We start from the raw sequence: 10,332 nt of genomic DNA on the forward strand, positions 1-10,332 counted from the left end.
GGTAATACTGTTTCCCAGTTCATCGTGCATGATCTTCGAGCTTTTAATTCTTATACTTGTCCCATGTATGAGCTAGATGTGAAAATCCATGAGCTTTAATGTTGTAATCTTACTTAAGCAACTGAGCAGATTTCTAACCTGCTGAGCTTGCAACGTAATACGTGATTCTAGCCTTATTATTTCGTCTCGTTTTTTTATCAGAAACAGGGAGGGACCCATTTTTATTGAACCGGACATTTCAGATTCTATGGGAAGCATAGGGACAGTTCAGATGACGGTCCAGGAGCTCGCTGGCGCCCTCGGCACGCCCGACGTGCCAGCTCAGTACATCGTGCGCGCGCACCAGGACCAACAGCTCGCCGCGGCGGTCGTTGCACCAGTCCCTGTCATTGACCTCGGCCGCCTTTTGAAGCACGGCGACGGCACCTCAGACGAGGCGGCGAAGCTCCGGTCAGCCATCGAGTCCTGGGGCCTCTTTATGGTAAGTGACAACCCAAACCGGGCTAGGTTCAAGCTTTACTCGGACTCGGCCGGCGCCTTTTCTCTAAAAAATGAGCTGCAGCTGCGTACTATCCCACTATTTTGGAGCAAGACCAAGCAGCAATATCCATGTGGTTTCGTATGCATCTTCTTGCAGGTGAGTAACCACGGTGTAGACGCCGTAATGGACGACATGATGGCCGCTTCGAGGGAATTTTTCCGGCAGCCGCTCGAAGAGAAGCAGAGATACACCAACCTGATCAGCGGCGAGCGGTTCCAGTTCGAGGGGTATGGGAACGACTGGGTGAGCTCGCCGGACCAAATCCGTGACTGGACTGACCGCCTCTACCTCAAGGTGGAGCCAGAGGACGAGCGGAGCATCGCCCTCTAGCCAACTCATCCCAAAACCTTTAGGTAACCGACCTCGCAGAGCAATGTCTTCACAAAATTCCTGGCTCGAGGGAGCATTTGTTGACGAATCATGTCATCATGAGAAATATATTATTGTTACAGGGATGCTCTGCACGAGTTTACGAAGAAATGCGGGGGAGTGAAGGACGACCTGCTCAGGGCAATGGCGAAGCTGCTGGAGCTTGACGACGACGATTACTTTGTGAAACACTTTGGGGAGAGGCCTCTCACTAACGCGAGGTGCAGCTACTACCCGGAGTGTCCGAGGCCGGAGCTCGTGTTTGGCCTCAAGCCCCACTCCGATGGAACTGTTGTTACAGTCCTCATGGTCGATGACAGGGTTGGTGGCCTGCAAGTTCTCAAAGATGGGGTCTGGTGGGATGTACCAATCGTACCTCACACGCTACTCCTGATTATAGGAGATCAAACTGAGGTATGCCTGTGAAATCAAATCTATATCCTGAAGAAGTTTTGTTTTGTAAAAAATAATTATTTATTTCCACCTTAATTAATATATATCCATGAACAGAGGTGGTACGTATAAACTAATGCATAGGCTGGTCAGGTAAAGACATTATGGTTTGCTTTTCCCCGAAAAATGATTTCATATCATAACAAAATTATAAGCATATTCTACCACATCCATATGAAACATGATAGTCCAAATTACATGGAGGGAATCCCGAAACTTTAAATCTTCAACAGACTTGAGTTTTTTCCAAAATAAATGACCTCCCAGGCTGATGAAGTTTAAGCTTTTGTGACACAGATAATGAGCAATGGGATCTTTAAGAGCCCTGTGCATAGGGTCGTGACAAACACAAAGAAAGAGAGGCTATCGGTGGCACTAGACTACTCTGTTGATCCTGAAAAAAAAATCGAGCCATCGGCTCAGTTGATCAATGAAAAGAGGTCGGCGTTGTACACAAAAGTGAAGGTCAAGGACTACTATGCTAGAAATTACAATGATTTTACTCAGGGCAAAATGGCTATCGATACAGTGAAGGTCTAACTAAGTCTGCTATCATTGCTTTCATTCAATATAATGTGGCCAGTTTGCGACAAATGTTTGCATCATGTATCGTCACATCCCTAAGTGTATTCGCTCTCTTTCTTCAATAACACATGTTTCAGTTTTTGGCATGGTTTACATGCTAATAGAAAACAGTTATAATGAATGTATATTTCTACCATTAAAAGGTATGTGATGATAATATTTTCACATGATAAGAAATCCAAATAAATTTCGGGGTCGTATGAACTTGCGTCCCGACTACTAAGTTACAATTGTGATCAATGCGTGGAAGGTTTTACTAAAAACTAAAGGATGTATTTTAAACTGGCAATTATTAGGAGGCCTAATTAGCCATAAGGGAGTCATGCTAATAATATTTCTAGTTGTAGGTATAAGTATAACGATCAAACAAAGCTTTGCAAACAACAACAGAAGGCTAAACGTTGCGCAAATGGGCATACTAGACAATATAGAGCTGTGCACATGGAACACACCTCGTCGTTTAAGAAAAATTGTACATTTTTCAACAATTCGACATAGTGGTTCCACTAGTACAAAAATGGGCATTAGATGCGTCCTCTGGAGATGGTTTTGACCCAAAAATTCAGCTGCATGTAATAGCCTATAAGAGATGGTTCTATTTGTTAGCAAAACTATTGGAGGCGGTTCCAAAATTGGAATCACATATAGTATTAGGTGGAGGTGGTTCGTTTGATAAGACCGCCTCTAGTTTCTGGGATCCTTGGGCAATTTCGTGTTCTAAACTTTCTTTGGTTATTTAGTACCTCAGGGTACCCTGGGGTGTACCTGCCGATGATGAACATGTTGAACATGTTGAACATTGAAGCTTGGCACATGTTGAACATTCAGGAACATCATAGTCTGCTCATATGTATCTCAAGGTGGATCATTCACCATACACCCAATGACATGAGCCAAAACATGGCATGTGTCTCCAACCGGACTTGGCTGACCGAATGGCCGCAATTAGTATAAATGAATCTACAACTTCTTTTGTTTCTATTCTCAAGAACAAAGAACTATTTCGTTCAGAACCTAGTGTTTTCTTTTTAACCAAAGTCATCTGCAGCATGTTGTTGCTGCTAACGTTTGTAGAGGCCACACTACTTGAGTGGGCCTTGATGCTCAGCCCTTGTGGAGCCCCGTTACTCAAGGATGCTTCGTCGTCTTTCTCTGGTAGTCGAGGGACAACGAAGCTCTTGGGGGTGTGTTGGTTTCGCCTAGCATGATTCTTAACTCACTGAAAGTTCGCCAGTACCATCGGTTGTGCGAATTTATTTATCCCATCAACTTATGTTGCTCCTATGGCCGTATGCATCATTCTAATGCAGAGGCCGGGGCCTGGCCCCTTTTCAAAAAAAAACTTATGTTGCTCCCTCCGGCAGATCTGTTGGGCCACTACAAAATCAATGATTTCTTATGACAAGCCACTTGTGTCACTTAAAGCCGATTATATCAGCAAAAATGGTTTCTTGATGGTTCTCGACTGGCACGCAGTCTATCACTGAAGCATCGTCACAAAAAATTAAATACCGATGGTACCACTTTTCCGTCCCATAAGATCATATCTTTGGTGTTGGTCCCTGCTTTGTCACCGAAGTCTATTTTTAGTAACGGCCAGGACTTTCACCATTTGATCAGCTGATTTGTTGCTTGTATTGTTTTCAATGACAGTAAGCCATCACTAACAATTTGTACGTCTAGGTTTGATTGGTCAACAATTTTGATATATCGGTCTAGACAATGCTCCTGTGGCTGCCTACATGCAGGTCCAGACGCTGATGACTTGGTTGCTTACATGTGGGTCCATACGTGATGACGGCATGCATTTCCGTCACAATTACTATCACAATCTGTAGGTGGCGTCAATTTGGTCAATATTTCAATTTGCAATCAAATTTGAATTTATTAGTTTTAGTAAATTTAAACAATCATGATTAATGTTGAAACTTAACATGTTTAACATAACTATATCACACAATATCACGTTGAACAAAATACCACACAAGATATAATAAGACATGCACCATCAGAGTTGTGAGAAGCTGTTTTGAGAGCCCTGCGACAACTGTGTTAAGATGAAACCCATAATGTCTTCCAGTTCTTGTTGCTTCTTTTCAAGAGAAGTGTTTCTATCTTTTGAGATCTTCGATTTTTTTGCTGTTGAGCAACCATTCTTGAATTCAAGTCTTGTTGGTACCTTTAAGTTGCCGCTTTCCCTTTGAATCCTAAGTTGTCCTTTCTTCGAGCTCTCTCGTGTGTTGATGAAAGGTTGATCTTTGTCTGGAGCTAGATGAGAAACCATGATTGCAAGAAACGTGCTCTATGAGCTCTTTTCCTTGAGGACCTCTGCAACAATCTATAGATCAACTTCTTGGCGGCGCACCATCTAGTGGAGGTGCGAGTTTTTTGGGACTTCATTTCATCCTGGAAAATGATTGAACTTTGTTAGTATAATATTATAACTATTTAATATTTTGGCTACAGTACACTACATTTGAATTTCAAATGTTACAAAATACTTATGTATTCAACTTATGCACTCTCACTCATCTTCCCATCCTTCTTTCTCGTATGGATGCTTTAAAAACATTCAACTGGGGATGGTTCCTCATTGTTTTCTTTAGACTTATACATGACATTGGCAATGATACATTAGTACCACATGCCATGTACTTATCGACAATATGATTTACATTGAGGTAGTTAAAATACTTACCATGCAGTTGTATTGTGAAACATAGCATTTAGAGTCGCCGATTTGGAAATGCTTCACATCACTTCTGTTTGCTTTATTCTTTGCACATATTTTCTAAGATTTGAAGCTTGTATTGTGTATGTCATGAAGTTCTGATATATGAAAGTACAACTTCAATCTGACACATTACGTAGTACCCAGTAGTGATAACCAGACATTGGTCTAGTAGTTCATCCCAAAATGTTTCTATAAGATTATATGGCTTCAACGTCGTCGCTTGCACATTATTGACATTTTTTACCTTGTTGTAATATTCTCCCTTGAGTCAATCGTCGTGTCTGAGCCTAGTGGCATGGGCTTGTAACCCCACCCTACCGGACGGGGTGGGGGGGGGGCATGTCTCGCTTACTGGAAGACGTAGCTCCGCCTTGCCCCGGCGCTCCACTAAACGGGTCGGCCAAATAATTTTGGGAACATTCCATGAACCGGTTCGGGCCAGTTTTAGAACCTCGTGTCTTTTTCCCTTATTTTGGTCATATGTGATTATTATTGGGGTTTTCGGTTTTCCTTTTTTTCAAATACATGTTGACATTTTTTAATACATGTAGTACATTTTCTGTATACATGTGTAACATTCTTTATATACGCATAACATTTTTCAAATACATGATGGTTACTTTCTGAAATACATGTTTGAACTCTTTTTTGAATACATGTTGAACATTTTCAAATACACATTGATTTTCTTGAATGGTACAAAATCTTTTTTTAATTAATCAATCATTTTTTACATTTTATAAATATCTTTTAAAACATCAAAAAGATACTCGTGAACTTTTGTTAATGGTAGAAAATAGTTTTCAAAAATTTAGGTGGTTATTTTTAAAATTTCATAAGAATATTTTTGAATGGTATGGAATAAATTAACCCTTTTTGAGCATACAAACATTATTTTGAAACCCATGAATATTTCTTCAATGTGATGACCATTTTTTAATGCTATCAACATTTTTTAAACTTTAGCGAACATATTTTACATTGTATAAAAACATTAAAATCCATTGAAATTTTTTATAATTTGAGTAAGTAACTATAAAAAAATGCAACTTTCGAGTTAAAAACGAAATAAAAAATTAAAAAAACGCATAGATAACTTTCTGCTGAGCCGGCCCATTGACTCCCTCGGACGCATCTGAATTTCAAATTTAGCCCCTATAAAGTTGACCAAGTTTGTTCATTGTAAGACATAAATTTAGGCTCATGTAACCACTCCGCTACCTAGCACCATCTATAACTATCAACTTTTTCTTTGTTTTATCCTTTCCTTTTCTTTTATTTTCTTTTTTTATTTTTTCCATTTTTTATTTTCTTTTCTTTCGGGTTTGATGAATTTTTCGCAAATACATGAACTTTTTCTTCAAATCGATGAACTTTCTTTCAAATTTGATGTACTTTTTTCAAAATCAATGAACTCTTTTTCAATTTCAATGAACTTTTTCTTCAAATCGATGAACATTTTTCAAAATTGATAAAAAAAATTCAATTTCGATGAACATTTTTTAAAACCGATGAACTATTATCAAATTTGATGAACTATTTTCAAAACCGATGAACTTTTTTTCAAATTTGATGAACTTTTTTTCAAATTCGATGAACTTTTTTGAAATTGTGATTTTTTTTTTAAATTCGATGAACGTTTCTACAAAATTGATGAACTTCTTTCAAATTTGTGAACTTTCTTTGAATATGGTGATCTTTTTTATTGTGCGGTTTTTTTATTTTTCTGAAAAAAGAATTTGTCAAATAGTCAACTTGCCCGGTCAACCATTGACCACGAAACGAGAAACCAACAACTTCCCCGAACCAACTATCGCCTCCTTTCCTGGCCGCCCCACGGGAGCTGGCGGACGATGCGCTGCTAGCGCTAGTTCAGGAAAGTGGTGCTTATAGCGCCAACTAGGAGCTCCCATCGTTGTGTGCATCCTAATTATGTAGAGGCCAGTTGTGTGCTAATTATGTTTGTATCCATTTGATGCTATATTTTGAGTCAATAAAATCCACCCTTTTATCAAACAAAATGTACATATGAAGAACAAAGGAAATGGGAGAAGCAGGGAGGGAGATCACGAGCTACGCTAGCCACTCCGCCCAAATCCTTTAGTTGTACTGAACTAAAACCACGACGAGTAATTTGGAACGGAGGGAGTAAGAACTAGAGGCGCGTCCTACTTGACGCTATTTCAAGCCGTTTTCTTCGGGGTTTACTTTTTTTTATTTTGGTTCCTTTCTTTCACAGTTTTTCATTCTTTTTGTGTTTTGTTCCTTTGTTTTGGTTTTTTTCTATTTTAATTTTTTTTTCTCTTGGTTATTATTCTAAAAATTTTGTATATGTCGTTACTAGTCTTATCTTGATTCGGCGGCATCGCGGGATGAAGCGGCCCGGACCGACCTTACACATACGCTTACGTGAGACTGGTTCCACCGACTGACATGCACTAGTTGCATAAGGTGGCTGGCGGGTGTCTGTCTCTCCCACTTTAGTCGGATCGGATTCGATGAAAAGGGTCCTTATGAAGGGTAAATAGAAATTGGCATATCGCGTTGTGGTTTTCGCGTAGGTAAGAAACGTTCTTGCTAGAAACCTATAGTAGCCACGTAAAAACTTGCAACAACAATTAGAGGACGTCTAACTTGTTTTTGCAGCATATGCCTTGTGATGTGATATGGCCAAAAGGATGTGATGAATGATATATGTGATGTATGAGATTGATCATGTTCTTGTAATAGGAATCACGACTTGCATGTCGATGAGTATGACAACCGGCAGGAGCCATAGGAGTTGTCTTAATTTATTTATGACCTGCGTGTCAACATAAACGTCATGTAATTATTGTACTTTATTGCTAAAGCATTAGCCGTAGTAGTAGAAGTAATATATGACGAGACAACTTCAAGAAGACACGATGATGGAGATCATGGTGTCATGCCGGTGACAATGATGATCATGGAGCCCCGAAGATGGAGATCAAAAGGAGCAAAATGATATTGGCCATATCATGTCACTATTTGATTGCATGTGATGTTTATCATGTTTTACATCTTATTTGCTTAGAACGACGGTAGCTTAAATAAGATGATCCCTCACTAAAATTTCAACAAAAGTGTTCCCCCTAACTGTGCACCGTTGCGAAGGTTCGTTGTTTCGAAGCACCACGTGATGATCGGGTGTGATAGATTCTAAAGTTCGAATACAACGGGTGTTGACGAGCCTAGCATGTACAGACATGGCCTCGGGACACATGCAAAACACTTAGGTTGACTTGACGAGCCTAGCATGTACAGACATGGCCTCGGAACACGGAAGACCGAAAGGTCGAACATGAGTCGTATAGAAGATGCGATCAACATGAGATGTTCACCGTTGATGACTAGTCCGTCTCACGTGATGATCGGACACGGCCTAGTCGATTCGGATCATGTTTCACTTAGATGACTAGAGGGATGTCTATCTGAGTGGGAGTTCATTAAATAATTTGATTAGATGAACTCAATTATCATGAACATAGTCTAAATTGTCTTTGCAAATATGTTGTAGATAAATAGCTCACGTTGTAGCTCCCTGTTTCAATACGTTCCTAGAGAAAGATTAAGTTGAAAGATATTGTAAGCAATGATGCGGACTGGGTCCGTAGTCCGAGGAGTGTCCTCACTGCTACACAGAAGGCTTACGTCTTTGATGCACCGCTCGATGTGCAAACCCCTACAACGTCGTCTGTGGATGTTGTGAACACCTGACACACACATCCTGATGACTACTTGATAGTTTAGTGCACCATACTTTACGGCTTAGAATCGGGATTCCAATGACGTTTTGAACGCCATAGAACATATGAGATGTTCCAAGAGCTGAAATTGGGATTTCAGGCTCATGCCCGTGTTGAGATGTGTGAGACCTCTGACAAGTTCTTTTGCCAACAAGATGGAGGAGAATAGCTCAGCTAGTGAGAATGTGCTCAGAATGTCTGGGTGCTATAATCACTTAAATCAAGTGGGAGTTAAACTTCTGGATAAGATAGTGATTGATAGAGTTCTCTAGCCACTATCACTAAGCTACTAGATCTTCGTGATGAACTATGACATGCAAGGGATGGAGTTGATCCCGGAGCTGTTCGCGGTGCTTAAGACCGCAAAAGGTAGAAATCAAGAAGGAGCATCAAGTGTTGATGGTTTAACAAGACCACTGGTTTCAAGAAGGGCAAGGGCTAGAAGGGAAACTTCATGGATGGCAAACCTGTTGCCGCTCTAGTGAAGGAACCCAAGGTTGAACCCAAACCCGAGACTAAGTGCTTCTATTGTAAGGGGAACAGTCACTGGTAGCGGAATTACCCCAAATGCATGGTAGATAAGAAGGCTGGCAACTTCAACAAAGTATATATATATATGTGTTATTAGTGTGTACCTCACTAGTACTCCTGGTAGCACCTGGGTATTGGATACCGGTTCAGTTGCTATTATTGGTGACTTGAAGCAAAAGCTACGGACTAAACGGAGACTGGCTAAGGCCGAGGTGACGATGTGTGTTGGAAGTGTTTCCAAAGTTGATGAGATCACCATCGCACACCCATCTGCCTTCGGGATTAGTATTGAACCTAGATAAATGTTATCAGGTGTCTACGTTGAGCATGAATATGATTAGATCATGTTCATTGCAATACGGTTATTCATTTAAGTTAGGGAATAATGGTTATCCTGATTACATGAATAATACCTTTCATGGTCATGCACCCTATGTGAATGGTTGATTGAATCTCGGTCGTGGTAATACACATGTTCACGCCAAAAGATGTAGAGTTAATAATGATAGTACCACTTTCTTATGGCACTGCCGCTTAGGTCATATTGGCGTAAGATGCATGAAGAAACTCCATGTCGATGGATGTTTGGAGTCACTTGATTTTGAATCGCTTGACACATGCGAGCCATGCCTCATAGGCAGGATGACTAAGACCCCGTTTTCAGGTACAATGAAATGGGCAAGTGACTTGTTGGAAATCATACATGCTGATGCGTGTGATCCAATGAGAATTGAAGCGTGCGGTGGATATCGCTATTTTCTCATCTTCACTGACGATTTGAGTAGATATAGGTATATTTACTTAATGAAGCACAAGTCTAAAACGTTTGAAAAGTTCAAGCGATTTCAGAGTGAAGTTAAGAATCATCATAACAAGAAGATCAAATTCCTACGATCTGATCAATGAGAATTTCTGAGTTATGAGTTTGGCAAACACTTAAGACATTGTGGAATTGTTTCACAATTGAAGCCACCTAGAACACCACAGGGTAATGGTGTGTTCGGATGTCGTAATCGAACCTTATGAGATATGGTGCGATCTATGATCTACCTCTATTATTTTGAGGTTATGCATTAGAGACAGCTGCATTCACTTTAGATAGGACACCATCTAAGTCCGTTGAGACGACGTCGTATGAACATTGGTTTGGCAAGAAACCAAAGTTGTAGTTTCTTAATGTTTGGGGCTGCGATGCTTAAGGCTTCAGCCGGAGAAGCTCGAACCCAAAGCGGACAAACACATCTTCATAGGATACCCACAGGTGACAGTTGGGTATACCTTCTATCTCAGATCCGAGGGCAAATTGTTTGTCGCTAAGAACGGGTCCTTTCTCGAGAAGGAGTTTCTCTCGA

At 40.4% G+C, this 10,332-nt stretch overlaps 1 pseudogene; it reads left to right on the forward strand.

Moving 5' to 3' along the window:
- Positions 1 to 271: 271 nt before the first annotated feature.
- On the forward strand, positions 272 to 1,903 carry LOC125536935 (annotated as a pseudogene).
- Positions 1,904 to 10,332: the final 8,429 nt, after the last annotated feature.

The sequence above is a fragment of the Triticum urartu genome, chromosome 1 (assembly GCF_003073215.2).
Source record: "Triticum urartu cultivar G1812 chromosome 1, Tu2.1, whole genome shotgun sequence".
In the NCBI taxonomy this organism is placed as follows: domain Eukaryota; kingdom Viridiplantae; phylum Streptophyta; class Magnoliopsida; order Poales; family Poaceae; genus Triticum; species Triticum urartu.